Raw genomic sequence first — 24,306 nt, forward strand, 5'->3', positions numbered from 1 at the left:
CCCCCCCCCAAAAAAAAAACCTACTACCACCTAATATTGTAAAAAAAAAAATCCACACTTAATCCAAACTAATTAAGTAAGTGCAATTCCCAATCCACCAACTCAGTTTGAAACCCACCACGGGAAGCACATGCCACAACTCCATTTTCCTCTACACAAGAGAAAATGACTCTTCAACTCCAGAGTCCCCTGGGACAGCCATCCTCTTGGGGAATGAAAGGCAAGGGATTTAACCCAGGTTGTTCAGAATATTTCCACTGCTGCTTGAAAAATGGAAACAGATGTGTCTACCCAGGGCACAGGGAATAAAATCCACGGAGAAGCTGCGTGGTGCAGGGAGAGGGCAGGCTCTCCTTGCCTCTGGGCAGGAGATTTACTCATTTCAAGTTGTTTTACCTCAATTCCTGACTGGTTTGGAAGCTGCTAGCACGAACTGGCTTGTGCCATCCTGCCACACTGCAGAGAGCTCGGTGTGGAGTCTGGCTCTGGCTCAAGAGGGGAGAGTTGTTATATAGAATAATTTCTGGACAGAGAGGAGTTCCTGTGATAATATATTTGTACAGTGCATTGAGCACCACAGAATGCAGGGCTTGGGAACTCTAATTTGGCTATTAAGTTATCCAAATAAAAGACTAACACTTCAATACACTAATTATTCATCAGTTGTCTTAACATTAAGTCTCCTCCCAGTTTGTATTTATTTTCTGCATGTACACAGCTCACTGAAAATTACAGGGTCTAAAATTACATCCAGCACAGAAAGTTTTGGAAGGGCTGAGAGGGATGGGAAGAAAAGCTTGTCTTTTGGGGGAAAAAAAGAGCACAGATGCTCAAAACTAAGCTGGAGCTTTCAAAATTATTAATTACAGCTACTTGATAAACCCAGCTCCCTGCACCAAGTGATCTAATATTAGTCATCTCTTGAAGGAAGCAGATCTTGAAAATTTGTCTCAGCCAAAGTCAATATTGAATGCTTACGGGGAAAAGCTAATCCCCAAAGTAAATATGTAATTAAGCAGATTTTTCACAAGTGTAATTAAGTTGATCATCACAATACACTGCTGCAGCAGCTACAATAGCCAAGCACAAGGAGCCCAGCACAGCCCAGCTCATGACACCAGCACACAGCCAGCCATGAACTCATGGCATGGACAGGCACACCCCACAGAGCTCCCAGCTTCTGGCACCAGATGCTCAGGACAAAGCACAGGCTCAGGGTAACGCTCTGCTAAAGAGCTTCAAAGCTCTTCAACAGGGTCAGGAGGGCACCATGGCCATGCAGGCAGGACATGCTCCACAAGGTGATGGCTGCTCCCAGACCACAGAGGAGAGACACACTGAAAAGCTACAGCTGCTTCCAGAGGAGACATAAATCCACAATGAGGACAGCTAGTCTGGGTGGGGAATGTGTGCTGGACTAGCTGGGCTCTGATCTCAGAGCTGGACAAGCTCTGCTGAGCCTCTGTCCCCCACCCTGCACTTCCCCAAAAACAGGATCATCTCCCAGATCTGGAGCATGACACTGCAGGGATGAGCTCCAGAGCTCCATTCCTGCTCCTGTCCCCCTCCTGCTCCCTGCAATTCCCCAAAAACAGGATCATCTCCCAGATCTCGACCATGACACTGTGGTGATGAGCTCCAGAGCCTCCCCAGGCTCCATTCCTGCTCCTGTCCCCCCTCCTGCTCCCTGCAATTCCCCAAAAACAGGATCATCTCCCAGATCTGGAGCATGATACTGCGGTGATGAGCTCCAGAGCTCCATTCCTGCTCCTGTCCCCCTCCTGCTCCCTGCACTTCCCCAAGGATGGGATCATCTCCCAGATCTGGAGCATGCAGTGATAAGCTCCAGAGCCTCCCCAGGCTCCATTCCTGCTCCTGTCCCCCCTCCTGCTCCCTGCAATTCCCCAAAAACAGGATCATCTCCCAGATCTGGAGCATGACACTGCGGTGATGAGCTCCAGAGCTCCATTCCTGCTCCTGTCCCCCTCCTGCTCCCTGCACTTCCCCAAGGATGGGATCATCTCCCAGATCTGGAGCATGCAGTGATGAGCTCCAGAGACTCCCCAGGCTCCATTCCTGCTCCTGTCCCCCTCCTCCTCATCAGGGCAAAGCCAAACATGACATACACAGACCTTTCCACTCCAAACACTGATCAGAAGAAGACCTCTGAATTTATGATCAGATCTGATCTCTGAATTCCATACACAAATCCAGTTTTTCACACAGAAGCACAGTTTAAAAAAAAAAACCCTAAATCTAAATAAAAGTCTCAGGGTGTAACTAGAATTGATTAAGCACACAGGAACAGCCAGCAAAAGCTGTGCTTTGATGGCCATACACTAATTTCTCATCTCAGCCCAGCAAGGGTATTTAAAACTCACTCCAGGAGGATCCCACTGCTGCTGGCTCTATGCAGAATGACAAAACAACATCCATCACACCACCCCCTGTCAAAATGTCTTTATAAAGTGGCATCCTTGCCATGGGGTAAATTGGCAGTGTTTTGGCTCACACACAGTTTCCAGTTTTCCTCTGACAATCTGCAATTATTAACAGTTTCATCATTTCCATTTGTATTTCTGTATTATACTGAGAAGCCATCTTGGAAAAACGAGAACCAATCTATAGGGGAGAAAAAATTCTGTACCATGCAGAAAGAAACAGGATGAAGAAACTCATTTTATTAAAGCAGAAAAAAGCAAATGCTGTATTGACACACCTTCAGCTACCAGCTTCACTGCTCCATTTAGTTTTACCATCCTGGTTAGGAGACACTCTCAAAAATAAAAAGGCATTTTTCCCCCAGAAGTGCTGCAATGGGACTTTTATCACTTGCAGCTCTGAAGTCTCCAGGGCAGCTGCACCAGCTCCCCACCCACCCAAACCCACAATCCCAGGCAAGGCACTCCCAGTGCAATCACACTGCACTCCTCCTCCCTACTGCCTACAGAGGCACAGCAACTTCAGCTGCACTTCCATTTCAAGGTATTTGGTTAAATACTCACCTTTCATCTGTATTTGATACTCAGCCTGCTCTTGCTCACGTTTCTCAGAGCCCAGCACCCGTGCCAGGCTCCCCCTGCAGACGTGCTCCCGTCTCGCCCGTAAATCCCAGACCTCACAACACCCCTTCAGTCATTCTGAAAAAGGGGAACAAGCTGCATCTGTCCCAGGCCGTGCACAGACCCAGTTACTGTTCCCATCCTGCCTTTAACAAAAGAATTGCACTTTTGTTCCCTAAACAGAGCCCGTGCCACAGAGAAATAACTATTTCTGAACTCCAGTGTGCTATTGCTGCCTGCACCTGACTTCTCCTGCCAGTTCATGCTGCCCTGGATTTCCTAACCCACCCTCTGCCTTTCTGAATTTAAATCTCAAGTTTCACCCTGTGCAGATACCACATTTCACAGGATATTCATTCAGTTTAGGTCCAGGGGATTAACTTACTTGAGAAGATAGAAATAAATTATAGCCCCATCTGGCTAATGAGTCACTCATAGCTTAGCCCCAGCAATGAGAAGCATGGCTTCTATAAAAGCTTGGGTCCCAAAATGCACATAATCTTCAGGGATTTGTGCCTCTTTGAAAAAACTAACATTAAAGGGGGGAAAATGCAGGTACCAAGGTGCCTTTTTTTTAAATACTAAGCAGTTTAAGAGATACCACGTATGATTTAGCCAAGACAACAGCTCCTTTAATTGGGATATTTCCCTGGGATTTTCTCAAGCTGGCAAGCAGACTCACATCCAACAGTCACTAGGAACACAGCAAGATGCCTCAGAGCTGTATCTGGATTCAATAAATTCCTCAAACAGATAACATTATTTTTGTTCTCCCTGTTCTGCACGCAGTTTGGAACACGCTCCATATCAGCCAGCTGCAAAGAGGATCCTCTTGAAAACAGCTTCACTCCCAAGCCCATCCTCCCCCAGAGCTTTTCCAGAGATGATGCCCAGCAACTTGGGCAATTAAACCCAGACCTGCCACAGGCAAGGTATGAAATTAAACCAGAAGTTCAGCCACTCCATGCCTATTCCACATTCATACAGCAAGAGCAACCAGCTCTCTGTGACTTGTTTGTATTACCTGACTAAAGCACTGCTGGGCTCAAGCTCTAGGGAGGGGGGCAGCCAGAAACCTCAGGGTAGTTCATTTAACATCAGTGTTGGTACTTCATATGGGAAAACTGCAGAATTACCGCTTAGGTTGGTTTAGTTTCGGGTTTTTTAAGCAGTTTTGGGTTTTTTTCATGTCCCAAGACAAGACACAAAAGACAGCAGAGCTGCTGTGATGTGACACAAAGAGCTGTTGGAGCAGGCTGGGATTTTAGCCCATCAAACTTGCTTGAGTTCATTAAAACCTGGCTAACTTTAGCAGGTGAGGCACACTGAGCTCAGCATTCCCAAAAACACCCAGGGCAGAGAACACCAGCAAGGAGCTGACTGCACCAAGCAGTTTTTTTCACAGGAGAATTAAGGTATAGCACATAAACCTCACCTGGCACCTACCTAAAGAAAAGGCACAGCTTCCAGTAAGATCACACACAATCTTCTCATGGGTCACTTTTACATTGCAGTTTAAAGTCATGCATGAGGCACTCAGCAGCCAGAAGAGCTGAAGGTCCAAATGGACCTGTGAGTTTTGATTCCAGTGATAAATCAGAAAGTTACAGAAGAGAGTCAGAGAATATCCTGAGTTGGAAGTTGGACCCACAAGGATCAGAGTTCAACTCCTGGCCCTGCACAGACACCCCAACAATCCCACTCTGTGTTTGAGAGTGTGCTCCAAACACTCCTGGAGCTCTGGCAGCCTCAGGCCTGTGCCCATTCCCTGGCAGCCTGGGCAGTGCCAGCACCCTCTGGGGGAAGAACCTTTCTTGAAATCCAGCCTAAGCCTGTCCTGACACAGGCTCCAGCCATTCCCTCAGGTCCTGTTGATGCTCAGGAAGAAGAATTCAGCATCTGCCCCTCCACTCCCCCTTGTGAGGAAGCTGCAGGCCAGGATGAAGTCTGTCCTCAGTTCATCCCCTCCAGGCTGAACAAGCCAGGTGACCTCGGTCACTCCTCTCGTGGCTTCCCCTCCAGACCCTTCCATGGCCCTTGGGTACTCTCCAATACCTTTCTAACCTTCTTATATTGTGACATCCACCTTATTCAGGGTAAAATTTAACCTACATATATATACTCTTTTTTAAGAATATCGTTTTATATCTCTCTTTCCATGCTCTGGTTACACCAATCCTCCCAAACCCAAGACTGGAGGGGGGAAGCATCATCAACAGCATTTCAAGCTCTGAATTTTTCATTTCAATTCTTGCCCTGACAGCATGATTTGTGCAGCCCCAGGAGAAAGCTGCAGACACTCAAAAACACCAACTGAGCCATTCAGGTGTTAAAACTACACTTCCCAGGAAGGAGACCTGTTCAAGGGAAGCTCAACAGTGCTTGACACCCCCTCCAAGGTGCTGACAGCAAGAGCAGAGCAAAACTTGTCAATAAATCTTGCTCTCCACTTTATTTCACTGATACAATTAAGCCATTTGCAGAGCACAAGCTCAGTGCTTCAAATACCCTCTAGGTAAATATTTTCCATTCCAAACATGCCGCTGTTTGTACCATCTGTTGGGCTCTGTCTGCTCTCAGTCGCTTGATGTTAGTTAACACAGACAAGCTCTTTATTAAATTCCAGAAAGAGTAGCTTTGCTTCAACAAAAGCCTTTACTTTCAGATGGTGGGTTTTTTTTTTGATGTAACTTCAGAGCCAACACCTGACAAAATGCAGGAGCAGTGCTGAGAGGGAGCTGGGAGCACAATAAGGCTGCACCACCTCGCCACCAGCACCAGCAGATGTCCTTGATCTTGTCCCAGTGCCGGCAGCAGGGAGCACCCAGGTACCTCCCACAAGAGGTTTCCACCACAGCCTGGCTGTTTGGGCAAGTTCCTACAAGATAAGGCAGGGCAGGGATTCACCAGGAGGCAGCTGACGCCCTGAAACCACCTGGGCTGGATGGAGGATAAAGCCCAGAACTGGAATTAGCATCAGTGAAAGTGCAGCGAGCAACCTCGGTTTAGCAGGGGATAAATGCACACACACACCTGCTGCTGGCACAGAGCAGGGAAAATCAGGCTCTGCATTCCTCACACTGATATCCCAAACTGCACAGAGCCTGGCACAGCAGAACTCCACTGGGTTCACCAAAGCATGGGCACAAATACACTGACATGAGCCAGAGGGACCAGGGATTGTCCCCTGTGCTGGGCACTCCTGCAGCACCTCCAGTCACAGGGGCAGTTTTGGGCCCCTTGTGAAATAAGGATGTTGAGGAGCTGGAGCTTGTCCAGAAAAGGGAACAGAGCTGGGGAAGGGTTTGGAGCACCAGAGACAGCTGAGGGGGTTCAGCCTGAAAAAAAGAAGGTTCAGGGGGGACCTTCTCACTCTCCACAACTCCCTGACAGGAGGGTGCAGCCAGGGGAGCTCTGCTCCCAGGGAACAGGGACAGGAGGAAATGGCCTCAAGTTGTACTAGGGGAGGTTTAGATTGGATATTAGGGAAAATTTCTTCATTGAAAGGGTGGTCAGGTATTGGCACAGCTGCCAAGGGGAGGGGTGGAGTCCCCATCCCTGGAGGGATTTAAAAACTGTGTGGATGTGGCACTTGGGGACATGGCTTAGTGGTGGCCTTGGCAGTGCTGAGGGAATGGTTAGACTTGATCTTACAGGGCTCTTCCAACCTAAACTGGAAGAGTCTATGTTGCTCAGCACAAGAAAGCTTAGGAAACTAAAACATTTCTTGCAGTATTTGTGAGAGGGTGTTACTTGGGATAAAAACCAGTGTGCGTCAGGACCAGCAAAAAATGTCCTTGGCTCCACCAGACTCCAGAAACTGCAAGTTTCCCCTTTAAATCACTAGCAGCTAACACACACACACTCCTATTATCCCCAGAGTTAGAAGATAACAAATTATCTTTACACTACCTTTTTCCAAAGTGCCTGTGAAGAATCAAAGGTTTCTTTCTTCCAGCAGGAATTACTCAGCAAGTCTGCATCTTCCCATCGCTACTTCCAAGGAGTCCCTGAGGCTCCCCCAGCTCCTTCCTTCACACACTCATGTACAGACATGCTCTGCCCACACCACCAGGAACTATTTGAGAGGCATTTAAACACCCAAGCAGCCAGCTCAGGCTTTTGGGTAAGCATTTCCCCTTTCCCTGCTCTCCATGCAGACAGGGACCAGATCAGACATTTGCTCTTCAATCACCGCCCGCTTCCGTGCACAGGGAACTGGGAAGTGATACTTCTCAAAATAGGAAGGCATAAAAAAAAATCAGAGAATCTTCTCAAAATAATTCTACAAATAAGAGCCAAATCTAGCAGACTTATGGCCAAAGCTGAGCTTAGGTTCCCTGTCTGAGCAGCAGTTCCATCTGTTGTGTAGTTTTTGAGCATCAAGGGATCTCCTGGAACATGAGCCCAAACAAAAGCACAAAGCTGGTACAGATTTGAGCCAGGACTCTTGGGTCAGACAGGCATTAAACACACACAACCACACCCTGAAGTCTGCTTCTGCCCAGCACCTGGACAGGAGGGAGGGACCAGGCCACACCTGGCTTTATTCTAATTAGCTGTCTGGGAAATTCACAGGGGTTTGTAAAATCCACACTCCACAGCAGCTCAGCTTTACCACACACAAAAGCCATTTACACAGCCTTAAAGTGCTGCACACCTCAACAAAGGCCTTAAGACAGCTGTTGTGGTCTAGTGTATAAATAGACATTCACAAGATAATCTTCACCTTGGACCCACAGAAAGCCTCAGGGAGCAGCTACCAGCCCCTAAAAAGCCAGGGCAGGTACAATACAGGTCTGAGCCCAGCTGGGTTTGCTCACTCTGACACAGCTTAATCCCTGTCTGAAGCAGGAAGAAGTTGCATTACTGTAAGAGTGTTCATTCTGCAACTACCCCTGGCATGCTCTATTACTTTAACTCAATTAAAACAAGGTCTGAAGCACCCATGGGAATGATGCATTTGACCACCCTCTGGTCATAAATGAGGCAAAGCCCCAAATTCCAAGTAAAACAAACAAAAAAAAAAAAATTAAGGTCATCTCCTGAGACATTTAGGGCTGCTACATCCCTTTTATCTCCTTATATCCAAGTGTGGAAGGAAATTTTTGGCTGTGAGGGTGGTGAGGCCCTGGCACAGGTTGCCCTGAGAAGCTGTGGCTGCCCCATCCCTGAAGTGTTCAAATACAGCTTGGATGGGGCTTAGAGCAGCCTGGTTTAGTGCAAGGTGTTCCTGCCCATGGCATGGGGTGGAAATCAGATGGATTTTAAGGTCCCTTCCAAAGCCAAATCATTCCATGATTCTATAACAGAGGAAAGCAGGTATGAGCAGTAGCTTCTCAGTACTCAAATTCCTCTCATACCTTCACAGCAATCTGCAAAGAGAAAACAGCTGGAATGAAACATTTTCCCCTTCCAAGTGTATACAGCAAATATAACTACATAAAATACACATTTCTGTATTGTGAATTCTTGTTAATATTTTAAAAAATAAATGTAAAATAAGAGGAGACAGAAACAAAAGAAGCAAAGGCCTTTGGTCCAGCTTTTTTTATTTTTTTTTTCCCCTTAGCAGATTCTGTGAAAGTATGAATGGCATCCGAGCACTGGGAGGCTAATGCTCATTCAAAAAAACAACCCAGGTTTTTCTCCACGAGAGCTGCAAAGAGTCAAGGAGAAAACTCAAGTGTATTACCTGCCTGTGCATCCCAGGAGAGGTAAAATCCCCTTTCTGCACATCCCCAGCAGCAGAGTTTTCCCTCCCTGGGCAGGCACAAGCTGTTCTCCATCTGAATTCAGGGCAGAGCAGCCGCCCTCGGCGCCACAGCGACAGGAAAACCACGACAGATTGCTAAAGAGGATGGCATCTTGTTTATGGGCTGTGTTTCTAAAGTTTGGCCATAACTGAGAAGAGATCAGTCTTAATTTATTGCTTGATTCTCTGGATTTCTATTCAACTTTGCCCTTAACTATACTCACCAGGTGACTTTTTAGCTTATTCACTGGAATTTCGCCACACATATAAGAAAGTTTTCAACCTACCACTTGTTCTGCAGCTCTCCAGACCACCTGGTGCTAAAGCTTTTCTCCCCAATTTCTCACTAAGGCAGCCACAGCGACAGAGAAGCAAAAAATATCCTCAATATAAGCCTTCAAGGGCAAGCAGGTCACTCAGAGCAACTTTAGCAGGTCCCTGTAAGTTGGATTTATTAACCTTTGTACCCCCACACCCTGAGGGTGCAAAGGCTGCCAGAACTACCCCAAATTGAGCCATGCACAGCCCAACAGTGTCACTGCTGCTTTCACCAGGTTTCCACCCACACTGAATGAGGTCTCACGGGAGCTCAAGAAGGAGGAATGTGTGCACCGAGGTGATGGCACAAGAGGAAGACAAGAAACCTCAAAATAAATGAATTTGGAAAATTTCCTATAGCAGTGTATCACCCAAAGGTCTTCCTGCAAGAATATATGAAATTCATCTAAGAATATTAATCTTGTTCATATTAGAGTTTCTTTCCACGACAAAAATAAATCACACAAAGATATTCTTAGTCTGAACACCATAAAAGTGACTTTATCCAGACTTATTTTTGAATGTATATGAAAGGGATAAGAACAGAATTCTTCTGCCAACAAAGACAGGTATTAACCTAAGAGAATCTATTTAGCTTCAGACTTCTTAACCAGACAAGATTTTACTCAAGTGTGCACACGCTGTCCTTTACCCTGTTGCGAAAGGAACAAAAGAGGAGGAAATGACTAATCAAAGCAGCAGCACATTAATATATTTTGGTATGTGGAAAGGGAAAATTGTAGCTGGTATTTTTAACATTCCCAACAGCAGAATGCAGGGCCCTGCATACACCAGCCACGGAGGCTCAGCAGCTCCCAGGAGGGGAAAAGAAATAAATTAAAAAAAAAAAAAGAAAAAGAAAAAAGTGAGGTTGTGTCCCAAAGAGGAGTTCTGTATTTTCCATTTTTCAGTATGAGCTCTGCTGGAATGAGAGCCTGGAAAGGAGGCATGGCTGGGGTCAGCAGCAAGGCCTGAGTGATAACAGGTGCACTTTGCCTGAACTGCAGGGAAAGCCCAGCCTGGAGAGGTGCTCTGAGGGAAAAGGTGAGAGTTTCTTGGAGCACTGCCACCAGCAAACACTCCTGTAAATCCCATTGCCACCCTGCTCTGCTGGCTGCCCTCTTCCACAAGCTGATAAGAGACAGGGCAAGAAAAGTGTCCCAGGTGGCATCCAGCAAGCCACAGCTCACCCATGTGCCACCCATCCCACACCATCCCAAGCTCAATTCCCCCTCAAAGCTCTCCATTCCCTGCAGGAGCAAAGCACAGCATCTCCACATCTTTCCTTGCAGTCACTTTGTCACTGAACCCACACGAGCCAAGCCACTGATGACCCAGTTCAACTGGATTTAACAGCTGGGTTCTAATCCCACATTCCCCCACTCCACAGGAAGTTCTTTGGGGCAGCCACAGTAACAGGCTTGCTCAGAGCAGCAACAGGGCAGGAGCCTGACTACTGTGACAAACCCAAAATTAGAGCTTCCAAACCCCTTCCTAAAAGGGATCAAAACCAATCAATCCAGCAATAGCCAGCACAGCCATTTGTGCAGTGGGATGGCACAGCACAAAAGCTTTGCTCACTCAGGAAGAGGAGCTGGACTGCTGCCTGTCTGTCCAGCTCCAATTGTTCCCACACTTCATAATTAAGGGCTACAATTCACCCTCTTTCCAATGCCAAACCCCCAAAAGGCTCCTAACAAAACCATTCTAAATACTAAACGGGAAGAGACTGTAATAGTTCAGATTCCCTCCCCTTGCTCCAACACTGCTGGATGCAAGGAGACACAGAGAAACTAATACTGAATGTTCTTGCAGAGAGATTCGTGCTCAGCCACAAGCCTGAAGCTTAAGCAGGTCTTTACCCTGGTATCACAAAATGACAGTCCCAGTCATTCCAGCAACAAGATTTTCCCATTATTTCTGTTCAGTGTGCTGTTCCACACAGCTATACAAAGAGGTTGGACCACTGACAAGAACAAAAAAAAGCTTCGTTAACCTCTCAGTGACTCGACAATCCTATTGTTGCACAGCAATGGACAAAAGAGAAGCCAGCAGCAGACAGATGCTCTCATCTATCCTAATTCCTAAAGGAAAATGAAATTGAGCTGTGCTGGGAACAGGCTGCAAGGCAGAGGAGAGTTGTTAGCTCAGAGGGAAATCAAAACTTCAGTGATTGTGAATTATATCAGATCTAGATGCTTTCATGTGGTTTCTTCTAACTACCTGGAGTCTCGAGACATTATTTATTGCACACATTATGCCTAAGCAGTTGAGTGATTTCAGTTGTCTCTAAAGAGAAAACTACTGTCAATGTGGCACAGATGTAGCTAAATGAGAGCATCAGAAGGCAGCAAGTGAAACAAGATTGCTGTACCTACCCCACCATCAGACTGAGTCTTGATAATTCTTCAGCTGCAAACTGAGAGGAATCAACAGGGAAGTTCTTTCTTCTTTATCACCACAAACAGTACAATAAAAGAATGGGGGGGGAGGTATCCACCAGTTAAACAACCAAAGTTCACAGAGTGATAATAAATTTTCAAATGTGCCAAGAGTTTAGAAGTCAGGGCTATGCAGTTTGTTTCTCAACACCAAGATTTTAAAAGGGCAGCTTCAGTTTACGTTGGGTGACTGGAGGAACAGAGACTAAACACAGAGAAGTCAAAGTTCCTGTAAGCTGACAGAGGCATCATAAAGGAAATTATCACCAACATGCACAAGTACCAAACCAGAATTTAGGGAGTACTACGAGGCTGGAATTGCCTCCTCTTCAGCCCACGCAGCCTGCTAAGCACTGCATCAGCAGGTCTATTTTTACTTTTAATACTCTACGCCACAGTGGTGGGTCAGAAAGACACAAAAACACTGGGAAATCAGAGCAGCCAGGCTTGAGCAGGCATTGCTGGCTACCCTCCCTTCCTCTGGGCAGGAACAGCTCTGCTGCCCTGAGCTGCACCCAAGGAACAGGAGCCAGCCCAGCTTCCTCTGCTCCCACCTTGCAGGGAGGGGCTGGAGCCACAGGACAATGCTGGCCTGGGAACAAATGGGCAGCAATGGGCCATGGCTGCATTTTGGCTGCAAGTTGGGAAAACACTCTCAATCCTCAATGCAACAAGGTGCTCAGAGCTGGAATGGGCAATCAGCAGCCTCTGCATGGAGCAGGGGCACTGTGGTTTATTATTTCATTCTTTTGCTGGTAGCAATCAATGAGTTTTAATCCATAGTCACATTAGGAATGATATCTCTAAAGAGGGGTGGATTTTATTTCAACTGTGCATTAAATTTAAAATCATTTGCCAGATTAAAGCACTGTTCACACTCTACTTACAAACCCTCTGAACACAGGGAATGTTTAGAGGTATGCTTAGGACTGAATTTGGACCACAGAAGGTCCTGCTGGTGATGGGGCTTCCTCCAGCACTGATATTTTGACTTTCTGCTCCAGCAGAAATTTGCACCAGCTGAAGGCTGAACAAACTTCCACAGTAGATATGAATTAGTTTGACTGCTCCATAGCAAAGCTGTCCTTCAACATTTATCCTAAAGCACATTATCATGCAGGCATAAAGACAGCACTTCTATATCCAAGCCACGTTGTATATCTATATCCCTCACGTTGTAGAATATGGTGCTGTTAATACTGTTAGAAACAAAATTTCAAAATGGTTTAGGAACAAAAGAGGCTTTAGAAGCAATCCCTGCAGCACTGGCACCATACAAGTTACACCAGTGCATTTCAAAGTATAAATTGCATCATGAGCTGGAACTTTTAACTCTATTTGAAAGCACAACATGAAGTTTTAGAAATTGCTGCTGAACTGTGGTCATTTCCCTGCTGAGGCAGGTGAAGTGCTAAGGCCTTTCTCTGCTCTCCTTTGAGACACTGCACGTATCTCATTTATCAAGGGCAGCACTAAGAGCTCACCTCATCATCCATCCCAATACAACAAGAATTTCACACAGCTCCACTGAGATGCTATCCTTCAGCTTCCACAACAAGGAGATGTGCTCCTGAACAGCACAAAGCTTCTTCTCACCTTGTTAACCCCCCTGTGCTTCACTGCCCAGTCTGCTGAAGGCACAGCAAGAAATGAGACACAGCTGCTGTCACCTCACAGCGTCATCACCCACACCCTTTCCTGATACCCAACCTAAGCCTGTCCTGACACAGGCTCCAGCCATTCCCTCAGGTCCTGTTGATGCTCAGGAAGAAGAATTCAGCATCTGCCCCTCCACTCCCCCTTGTGAGGAAGCTGCAGGCCAGGATGAAGTGTCCTCAGTTCATCCCCTCCAGGCTGAACAAGCCAGGTGACCTCGGTCACTCCTCTCGTGGCTTCCCCTCTAGACCCTTCCATGGCCCTTGGGTACTCTCCAATACCTTTCTAACCTTCTTATATTGTGACATCCACCTTACTCAGGGTAAAATTTAACCTACATATATATATTCTTTTTTAAGAATATCGTTTTATATCTCTCTTTCCATGCTCTGGTTACACCAATCCTCCCAAACCCAAGACTGGGGGGGGAAGCATCATCAACAGCATTTCAAGCTCTGAATTTTTCATTCACACAAAGCTTCTTCTCACCTTGTTAACCTCTCTGTGCTTCACTGCCCAGTCTGCTGCAGGCACTCACAGCAAGAAATGAGACACAGCTGGTGTCACCTCACGGTGTCATCACCCACACCCTTTAGGCTCTGGCAGGCAGCTTAGGAAGGTCACATGTGCTCAGGAATCAGTGCAGTGTTTCAGCAGACCCCGAGGCAATATTTGCATCTTAAAATACCCAGAGGAGGGGACCAGACTCCCCTCCAGCAGCAGGGAAAAGGCTCCAGCTCCTCCACAGACTTGCTTAATGCTTGAATCACACCTGAGCCACACAGTGAAGGAGCTTTCCCTTACCACCTTCCCTCATGCAGCTGTTGATGCCCCAGGTGAGTGATGCTGAGGGTTGCTCATGTTTCTCTGAGCAGCAGCAGCCCAGGGGATGCTGCAACCCTCCTTACTGGTCCCAGTTCCACAGTCCAGTTCACTGCAAACCCCCACAAACAGTGCAATTTTGAGAGCTGGACAACACCACGAGAACCCTGCAAAAGGTGTGTTCAAAGCACATCTCTAAAGTCTTCCTGGTGCTTTCCACTCATGACCACAAGGACCAAGACTGCAGGAGTCTCCTAAAGAAACTGGAAAGAGGGAAATGCATATTTGAAGAGTTTTTGAGTTCAAGTGAAGAACCCAACAGCCCAGAGTTCTGCCCCCAAAACAGCCTCCTAACACAAGCACACACACCCTCCCCAACGTGCTCAGCACTGATCTGAACCCAAGAACATGCCAGGTTGTTAAAAAGGACTAAAAATGCTCAGCAACAAAAATGCAGAGTAATTGAGGTCATTTCTCTCACGCTTCTCTGGGTTCTCACTCCCTTTGCTTTGCTGTCCCACAATCTGCTCCTCCTTTGGTGTGCAAGAACTGAACAAACACTTCATTGCAACCACACAGATCTAAACCTATGTGCCTCCAACTTAAGTTACAGCTCAAACTATTACTCCAGTAGCCCGTGATGCCAAGCAGGGATTAAAAAAATCTACTTAGAAATAGGTACACCAGACCTGAAGCCAAAAAATTCTTCTTTTGGCACACAAACAGCATAGGAGGAGAGGTAAAAACTTGGAGGTGCAGTGTGGTGGGGGGGCAAAAAAGACAGGATTGTAATGGAAACATCTGATGAAGAATTTTCACAAGCCTTTAAAACTTTTGAAACCCAAGCCCTTCGCCAGCACTTCTCACATGCCTCAGACTGCAGACCATGTTATGCAAGTTCTAATTGTGCTTCCACAGCCCTCCCTCCCTCCCACGGGCCTGCACCCCAGCAAATCCCTGTGTGGAAGTACACTGAGGCAGAGAAGAACCCTCCCACACCTGGCCTGGGGTGCTGCCACCTGTGCCAAGCAAGCCTGGCCTTGATGGGCATCTTGAACCAGGCTCTAACCCCCAAAAAGCTGCTAAAAACCCCTCTGGCTTTACACACACAAACCAAGCTGTAAAAAGGTTCACTAAATTTAGCATGCAACCCAATCCTAGTGGTGGTGTAGCACAGGCTGAAGATATGGAAGTGACCTTAGGTGAAGGCAACAAGGAAAAACTGTCAGTACTCCCATTGAGCTGCCGTGGGAAAGCCCAGAGAACCCAAAAAAATCCTAACAAAACCTCCATAAATCCTCCAAGCAGCTTGGTGGTTTCCAAGGCTTTGAGATGCCACCTCCACCTCTCTTTTGGACAATGCTGTTCATTGTCCACACTGAGGACAGGGTTGGGAGGAAAACCTTCTCAGCACAATTCTCCAAGAGGTTGGAGAAGTAAAGCTTGATGGAGCTGCACCACCACTGCTGTAAACACAAAACCAGGCAGCATGAAGAGAAAAAGCAGCTCAGTCCTTTGTCCTTCCATCACAGCTGGAGCCACACGTGCTGCCAACAGGTGTTGAAGCAAGCAAAGGTCAGCAGGTGTGACAGGGGATACAGCACTGACCTGTCAACTCCACTTTCTGCCAGTTCCCAGAAATGCAGACACTGCCTGCTCCAGGGACAGGACACGGAGTCTCCCTGGAGAACAGCAAGCTCAAGGAGGCAAAAGAGTTCCCACCCAGTCCTGGGGGAAAGGGCCCTTCCTGGCATAGCACCTAAACCCCAACCACTTCCCAGATCTGAAGATGCCCTGTGAAAGCTCCAGTGGCTATGAGCTGCTGTAGCCATGGTGATGCTCTCAGGTACACCTGGAGCTGAAGCAGAGATGCTGCAGCTGATTCCATGTACCTGTTTTTAGGTCCTCTCAGAGAGTTAAAGGCAATGCCTAGGTGAAAGCCAAGCTGGGATGTCCATTTGCAACATTAAGTGATGGTTTAGAGGGCAAAGCAGCACTAAACACCAAGGCAGCCTTTCAAACCACTTTGGGAGGCAAGAAGCAACATCACTGACCCTAACCCTGGGCTCCCACCCAGCAACATCACTGACCCTAACCCTGGCCTCCCACCCACACCAGAGAAGAGACCCTGAAAGGAAGGGGCACATGGAACAGTTCTGGTTGCTGCAGGAAGGCAGTTCCATGTCCCATCACAGAATGGTTTGGGTTGGAAGGGACCTTAAAGATCATCCCATTCCAACCCCCTGCCCTGTCCAACCTGGCCTTGAACACTTCCAGGGATCCAGGGGCAGCCACAGCTGCTCTGGGCAACCTGTGCCAGGGCCTCCCCACTCTCACAAGGAAAATTCCTAATATCTAATCTAAATCTCTCCTCTCTTTGTTTAAATCCATTCGCCCTTTGTCCTGTCACTATCTGGCAATGAGCTCACCCACCCCAGCTGACTGCCAGAGGTTCAGGTCACAGATGGGACCAAGAAAAAGGCACCACCAGCTGCTCTGCTGGTGACCTCCTAGCATCTTCACCTGCAGGTGCTTCACCTGTGCCTTCCCTTCTGTACAATGGGCAGGTAAGGGCCATGCCAGAGCCTGGCAGCAGCACAGGGCAGGTGCCTGATGGAGAAACACCCACGTGAGCCAAATGCCAGACAGCAGCTTAAAACACCCCTGCCACACAGCACTTCCCACCCAAGGCCTGGGAACCATTCACTTCCTCCAATAAATTGGATTTTTAATTTATTGTCATCAAGTGTAGACTTTCCAACTTAAAACCCCACAGCAAATTGGCTGGGAAAGAAAAGCAGTCATGGCCAGTGGTCAGCTCAAACCAGTAATAATGAAATCAGGAGCAGACTGATACTATAGGCTCTCTTGTGAGTCAGTCATGATCCAGTCCAATCCTGGTGAGCTCCCTGAAGAGCTGCACCTTGTGCAATAGCTTAGTCATCATCTTCCTTGACAGCTACGCGCTTACAAACGCATTTTGAGTCCACTCACATTTTCCCATGAAAATTTTCCTCTCTGCCCTACTACAGGCAGGACAGAGCAGAGCAGTGCCAGCCTAGGAGTGGGCAGCTTGTTCCTTGCAGGGGAGGAGATAAAGCTTTTATCTCCCAGACTCAACAACTTCCTTCCTGTGCGGTAGCAGGCGGACAAAAGACACCTCTTCACACCACGGAAAGGAATGAGATGCACTAAAATTTGTCACAACCCTGAAATAAAATACCCTGCTTAATGTTTTCAGGTCATACAGGAGAGTGTAAAACAGAACTAAGCCAGCATTTCTTCTACAAGGAACTTGCAGGGTGGGATTTGGAAGCAAAAGAATAAGGAGCCCAAAATAACTCTGGTTGAGTTTATATTGCTCTGGCAGCTAAGCAAAAGTTGATAACACTGGACTGAGGTACTTCCCCTCTGCAGGATGAGAGCTGGATTGTTTTTGGAAGCACCATGAATCATGGGCATAAATATACCAGGCTTTAAGAGCCTTTGACACCCACGTAATTCTGGACTCCAGCTTGATTTTCCCTGGGTCTTTCAACACATGCTCAGTGAGCTGGACACCAGACAGGCAGGCTGAGAAGGTCAGCTATTTAATTAATAGGTGTAATCCCAAAATCAGAACTTGGGTTTTGCTGGGTAACATCAACACACCTCTTCTGAGAGAAAAAGAGCCTTCCCTGATACCCCTCCATTAGTCATTCAACTGCAGCTTGAAGGAAAACAGGAGTTTTGCTCTATTTCCTGAACTTCACAGCATAAAAGGGCTGAAAGATGCTTCCTGCAACAGGGGAGCTGTGATGCAGCAGCTCCAGCAGAGCAGTGATTTGCAGGATGGCCTGGCTGAGAGCAGATCCAGACAAGGAAGGCAGGCAGAGGGATCAGCCAGAAGGAAGAGTGTCCAATGGAAAAAGAGAAAAAAAGCCCTGCAAGAAGAGCTGTTCCCTGTGCTTCACTACCACTGAAAATCCTGCACACCTGAGAGCAAAGAGCTGTAAATGCAAGCAGAGGACAAGACTATTTATAATAGGGATTATCAGTGCAACAAAAGGAGTAGCTTGTCCACATGACTGATTTACAGCCACTTTCTCTGAGTTACAATGCAGCCCCAGTGATGCACAAGCAAAGATGAGCTTTCATCTGAAACAGAAAAAATGAGAAAAAATGCTATTCCTCTAAATAAATCTTCATGGGAAGAAAAAGGGAAGAAACTACTTTTACTTCTCTTCAGTAACAGCAGTTTAGAGCTGTGGATTGTGGTAAGCAGGGTGGTCACAAAGCACAAACAAAAACAGAGCATTGCAGAAAAGGAGGAGGAGAGCTGAGAAGAAATAACTCTGATTACCCCACAAATCTTACAGCTCCTGCCCCTCTCCTCTCCCACCCACCCCACACTCATTCCACAGCAAAACTGAAGGCTTGAAGCACCCAAAAAGCTTGAAACTACTTGAAACCACAAAGCTTGAAACTATTTCTCTGCATCACAGAGTGGCAAGGAGATAATGTTCTTTATCTGTGTTAGTGCAGTTAGAGATTGTTTCCAGAGTTTTCATGTAATGGATACAATTTCTCTTTTTTCCTGTTTTCTACAGTATCTAAGAGACTTAAAAAAAAAAAAAAAAAAAAAAAACTCCTTACCTCTAGTTAAATTGGAAGCATTAAAAAGGATCATGAGATTTGCATTCTTTAGCACCTCAGATTATTAGAGTTTCCACTGCCATGACTTCCCCTTCCAACTCCACACCCAAGCTCCAATTAAAGAATCTTCACATTTGGGTGGACTTTGGTATTTCTTGTACCAAGACACTGGAGCATCCAGGCTGACAAGATGGCCAAGGCAGCAGAATTTCTCCCAGGAGATCTCTGTTTAATTTTGCTTTATGGAGAGATCCTGCACCAAGCCTGCCCTCTGCCCAGGACCTATATTTAGGGACTGAGCTGACCCAACAGTGCCCCTGTAAGCTCATTTATTGAGATTCACTTATTCATTCTGATATAATCTAATTAGATGCAGCAGTCCTGTACCCAGGCATGGCAGTGACCAGGAGAGGACGAGTTCAAACACAGGGAAGCCAGCCTAGGTGCTACTTAGTTCTCACAGAGAGAGAAAAAAACCCTCTTGCAGAGGAATGGCAGGAATTATAGATGCCTGTGCAGTATCTCAGAGCAGCACCTGGATCCACTCTGCCTCTTCCCTCCACCAGGTAAAAAACAATTCCTCAGCTGGAAGCAGCAGAGTCCAGATCAATGCACGGTGCTTACCCATGAAAGGGCTGCTGCTCCTGCTTTGAAATCACTGGAAATGGGGAAAAAAAAAAAAGCAGGAATCAGCCTTTAAGGCAGTGCCCACGCCAGCAGGCACAGATGCTTTCCCAAGCTGCAGACCACAGGCATCAGCCTGGAGAAAGTGCCAAAGAGTCCACATTGTAAGAAAATACTTTAAAGGCTCCATTCTGGCAAGAAATAGGAAGTTTTCAAAGCTCCCAAGTACCCTCTCTCCTGCCACCAGCTGTAGTTCAGGCATGCGAACAGGAAGAAGCTTTTACATTTCTAAAAACATAAATAAATACTTCTTTTTTTTTTTTTTTTTTTAAGTCTCCATGTGTTTTATTTGCTTGGACATCTTGTATAACATGAGAGGAGAAGCAGATTCCTAGGAGTCATGGGCTGGTAATTCTCCAATTTATCATCTCCATCGTTTATGCACAGTCATTAACAAGAAGTGATTTGTCTGGGACAGATTTAGCCCAGCAACTCCCTGTCTCATTAGCCTGAAACAATCACCCGAGGAATGTCAAAAAGTTTGTGAGCTTAGTGCAGCAATCAGCCCCCTCCAAAATATTCCTACTTTTAAAAATAGCCCAATCCTGCTGCTTTGCCAATGCAGAGCAGGAAGTGCTAAACAGAGATGCATAAAATTCCCTTTATATTAAAAAGGCTCTGATGGGTAAAGGCAAAAGGTTGTCACTGACAAGGAAATCCTGAGAATATCGATAAGACAACAACTCAAGGAGACTTAAAAACTTCGACTTGTTTAACCTATGAAAACAAGGGGTCAAGAGGGGATCCAATTGCTCTAATTACATCAGGGAGGGAAAACAATCATTTAAACCAAATAGAAACACCAGAACCAAAAACAAATTACACAAACAGGACACGAGCACCATCAGGATGGAAATTCAGCAACTGCTCACGATTTCAAGGAGGTTCTCCAACAGCTCTCCTGCAGAGATGTGAAGAATAAACTGATCAAGTTTCACCTTGGAAGCAGTTGTGATATGAAAGGCATCCACAGAACGGATGGGTGCTAAAAACAGGAAAACTAAACTTGATTTGGGCTGCTGCCACAGCTTTTGGAGTGAAGAGTGGGATGAAGAATTACCTCCTCCTGCCACTCTGCCTTCTGCTTCCTCCCCATCCCTGTGGGACAGCACAGAGGGCATTCACACTATTTACTCAGGCACATCACTGGGCTATGACCAGGGAACTAAACTGGGACCTGAAGCCTCACCAAGTCAATGGTGAGAGGTGGGTGCCTTGGCAGCGGCACGGGAAGGGATTAGGAGCAACCAAGTTTGATGCTTAAAATAAAACACGTGTCCTGTCCCCTGTGTCCTCACACTTCAGGGTCTTGAGTGTAGCTTAAACACAGACCTGGCCAGCACCTCTGAAACTCACAGGGAATTCCAGTTCCTAAGGGATTTTTTTAGCCAGCACCCAGGGTCAGGAATGATTAGACATTTTCAAGCCATAACCACCAAATCTCCAACAGCAAGAGCAGATGACGCAAATGAAAGCTGTTACAGAGCTAACCAAGCAACACCACAGCTTTACACAGGCTTGAGTAAGTCCTTCCCTTTTCTTCAAGGGGTTCCAGAAACAAAGTAGTCATCAGGTCTGTGACGGGGAGAAAGGATAAAATCAAAATCTCACTGTGTCCTTCAGATCCTACTGCTGCTATTTCAGAGAGCGGAAAGCATCTTCTTGAGAGCAGCTAGAAATGGGAGGTGGTAGGAAAAAAAAACTACCAAAAAAGGTATTTGGTAATAACTCTACCAGAGAATTAGTGTTTCTTTCCAATCCCCAACCTTTCACTGCTGCAGTTACACACAAAAGTTATTTTAATCACAGTATGCAGAAAGCAGCATCAGCATATGAGGCAAGAGAAAAAATATGTGGTAAAGCGAGTTACATGGCCTCTTGGAGGGCAGAAATTACAGCACAGTTACAGGCAAGAGGTCCACGAGGCAGAGAAATGCTTCCAGCCCAAGCTAAACAGGAGGATGATAGTGATCCACCGAGAGAAAAGACAAGGAAAAACATCTGAAAGGAGGTGGAACACAAGAACTGAATCCCTTCTCAACTTTTGCAGCAACCAGTTTGGACTGCCCAGCGAGAGATTTTTGCCTTGTCATAGGTAAACAGATGCTAAATGGAATAGTTATATCAACTAAATGCCATTTGTGTTGGTGGACAGAAGCAGCAATGGAAACACTAAAGGAATATGGGGGGGGGAAAGGGAAAATTTTAAACAGAAAAGAGCTACAGCAGGGTTTCAGCTCAGCTCCTCTCGCACAAAGTGAGAAATTATCTTTGAGGTTTTCTAACAACGACCTCAAAATACACAGCACTGCCTTAGTGGGGGGTGTGGGGAAAAAAAGGTCATAAAATGACAAACCTAAAGCACACGGGTGGATGCACATCACTGGAGAGCAGAACTTGTCACTGTCTAATGCAGAAAAGACACTGAGCTACGTTATTCTTAATAACCACCTACTCAATTAAAATACTTCATCAGCTGAAGGCAGCCGGGTACAAAAGGTTCAGCTTTGCCACCTTAACTCCTCTTTCCTTCTCCGTAACTTGCAGGCTGGAAGAAGGGAGTCAGCCGTGAGTAGAGGAGAGGCGATGGGGGCACCAACACCTCCAGGGTTAACAGAGCTGCACGCAACCTGGACCAAAGGGCACGGGCAACCTCAGGAATGAAACACCACTGACAACATCACCTGCGAGGGTGGGGAGCAGCGTTTGCGAGCATCTGACACCCGCACGGGCACCCGAGGCGGCCCGGATCGCGGTAACGAAGCGCAATGCTCATTAAAGCTCCCACGGCCACCCGGGCGCCGCAGCAGCAGCCGCCTCTCGCCAAACCTCACCCGAGGCTCCGCCAGCCCCGGGGAACGCTCCAAACCCCATCGCGGGCGGCAATTGCCGCCCCTCGGCGGGCGCTTTAACGCAGCGGGCTCCGGGAGCACCGCGGGCACGGCGCGCCTGCCCCGCTTCACCCGGCTCCGGGGGGATGCGCTCGGGAAGCACCGGAGCCCCACCGGAGCCCCCCGAACTCCGCCGGCTCCGGGGCAGCGGCCTCTCCCCGCCGTGGAGCCGCGCCCGGACCACCCCCCCCGGCCGGGCCGCAGCCCCGGGCCCGCCGCGGCCTGGCCCCGCCGCCCCTCGCCGGGAGGGCCCGGCCCCGCTGCGGCCCGCGGCGCTCCCCGGGCGGGACTCACCGAGACGGCGGCGGGCAGGGCAGGGCAGGGCCGTGCCGGGCCGGGGCTGCGGGGACGGAGCGGGAGCGGCCGGTGCTGCGCGGCGCGGGCGGCAGGAAGGGGAGGAGGCGGCCCCGCACGTCCGCCGCGCCTGCGGCCGCCCCCCCGCGCGTTAAAGGCACCGGCACCGCCCCGGCCGGGAGCCCCCGGCACCGCCCGGCTCTGCCCGGCACCGAGCGAGACCGCAGCCCAGCCGCGGGGGAGCCCCGGCAGCGGGGAGCGCCCGCCCGGCTCTGCCACGTGTGTGGGTGCATCACCCGCAGCCCGCCCTGCGCTGGGGGATCCCCCCCTCAGCTCGTCCTGAGGTTCGCCCACCCGGCCTCCCCCCATGCGGGGATCCTCGGGGATCACTCACCGAGACTCACCCCACGTGGGGATCCCAGGGATCACCCACCGACGTTATCCCCACACGGGGATCACCCACCCACGTTATCCCCACGCAGGGATCCCCAGGGATCACCCACCCAGGCTCCTTCACACGGGGATCCCACCACCCCCAAGCTCCCCCATGCTGCAATCCCTCACCTGTTCCTGAGGATCGCCTACTGAGACTTCCACCAGGCAGGGATCCCCAGGGATCACCCACCCTGAGTTCCCCCAGACTGAGATGCCCAGGGATCTCCCCACCATACCCCACCCATGGACGGACCTCCCGGAGGCAGGGATCCTCCCATGCAGGTTTCCCACATGCCGGGAACACATCCACGCAAACCCCACCCGAGGTGGGAATCACCTCCCGCACTCAGGTGTCCCCAGGGATCTCCCCGCCCGTGTGCGGGGCCATTCTCCGCAGAGCTGCCCGATGCAGGGACCCCACTGCCCGGGCTCACCGGGCACACGGATCGCCCGTCCAGCCCCCCAGTTCCAGCCAGTTCCCACCATTCCCTCTCCACCCCCTTTCCCGGAGCTCGCACAGGTGTGGGATCCCAGGGGCCCAAGGCAAGCAGACAGAGCACACCCCAAAGCCTCCTGGAGGACATGAAAGAGACCAGACACCTCCTCACGACCAGGAATAGGGCTTGTCCTTCAATTTCCCTTAAATGTCCTAAAAATGCCCGGCAGCCCTGCCTGCAGCACAGACATACCAGGGGCTTATTCAGTGACATCTCAGCAAGCTGTGGAGTCTGCAGGGAGGGAGATTAACTGGATTTTTTCAGCTCTGACTTCTTAGAGCCCCAAGTTCTTCTTCCTTTTGACGTGGATCCTTCCCAAAGTGCTCCCAGGGCAGATTGCTTTCTGCTGCCGGGGCTCAGCGGCTGACCACGGCTCTGTGGGTACCCACGGGGATGGAAACTGTTGTTCTCTCAGTTCCTTGGGGACAGCGAAACAGCCCAAGAAGCCACCGAGGGCACCCATCCAGCTCCATCGCTGGGGGACTGACATTAACCCTCAGCTTCCCGGAATCCCAAACACGTTGGGGAAAACACAAGGAAATGCAGAGGTTTTGGCTCAGCAGCACGGCTGAGCCAGCGGTGCCTGCGGGGAAGTTCTGGTGCTGCTCAGGTATCCCCAGGCTCGGGGTGCAGCCGGCAGAAGGGATGCTGGCATCACCCCAGGGCTTTGCACCCTCCCATCATTTCTTCTGACCTCTGGCAATGCCTGCTTTGACTTCCAGGCCGTTTGTTTATTTGGCCCACAGCACCTCTGAGCAATCACCCGCTATCAAAGAAGGATTCGCACGGAGCTGCGGGGAGAGCTCAGCGTTCCCC

At 48.6% G+C, this 24,306-nt stretch overlaps 1 protein-coding gene across 13 annotated transcripts in view; it reads right to left on the minus strand.

The window, feature by feature from the left end:
- KTN1 (kinectin 1) overlaps positions 1 to 22,662 on the minus strand; it is a 79,334-nt gene extending 56,672 nt beyond the window's left edge. For 12 of the 13 annotated variants that reach the window (XM_036384197.2, XM_036384191.2, XM_054515186.1 and 9 more), the window contains exon 1: positions 22,559 to 22,662. The gene's annotated coding sequence lies outside the window, so the exon portion shown is untranslated. Of the gene's footprint in view, positions 1 to 6,974; positions 6,992 to 22,558 lie in introns of those variants that run through there. The other variant, XM_036384190.2, reaches the window with a different exon arrangement.
- Between the last annotated feature and the right edge of the window lie 1,644 nt (positions 22,663 to 24,306).

The sequence above is a fragment of the Molothrus ater genome, chromosome 6 (assembly GCF_012460135.2).
Source record: "Molothrus ater isolate BHLD 08-10-18 breed brown headed cowbird chromosome 6, BPBGC_Mater_1.1, whole genome shotgun sequence".
NCBI lineage: Eukaryota > Metazoa > Chordata > Aves > Passeriformes > Icteridae > Molothrus > Molothrus ater.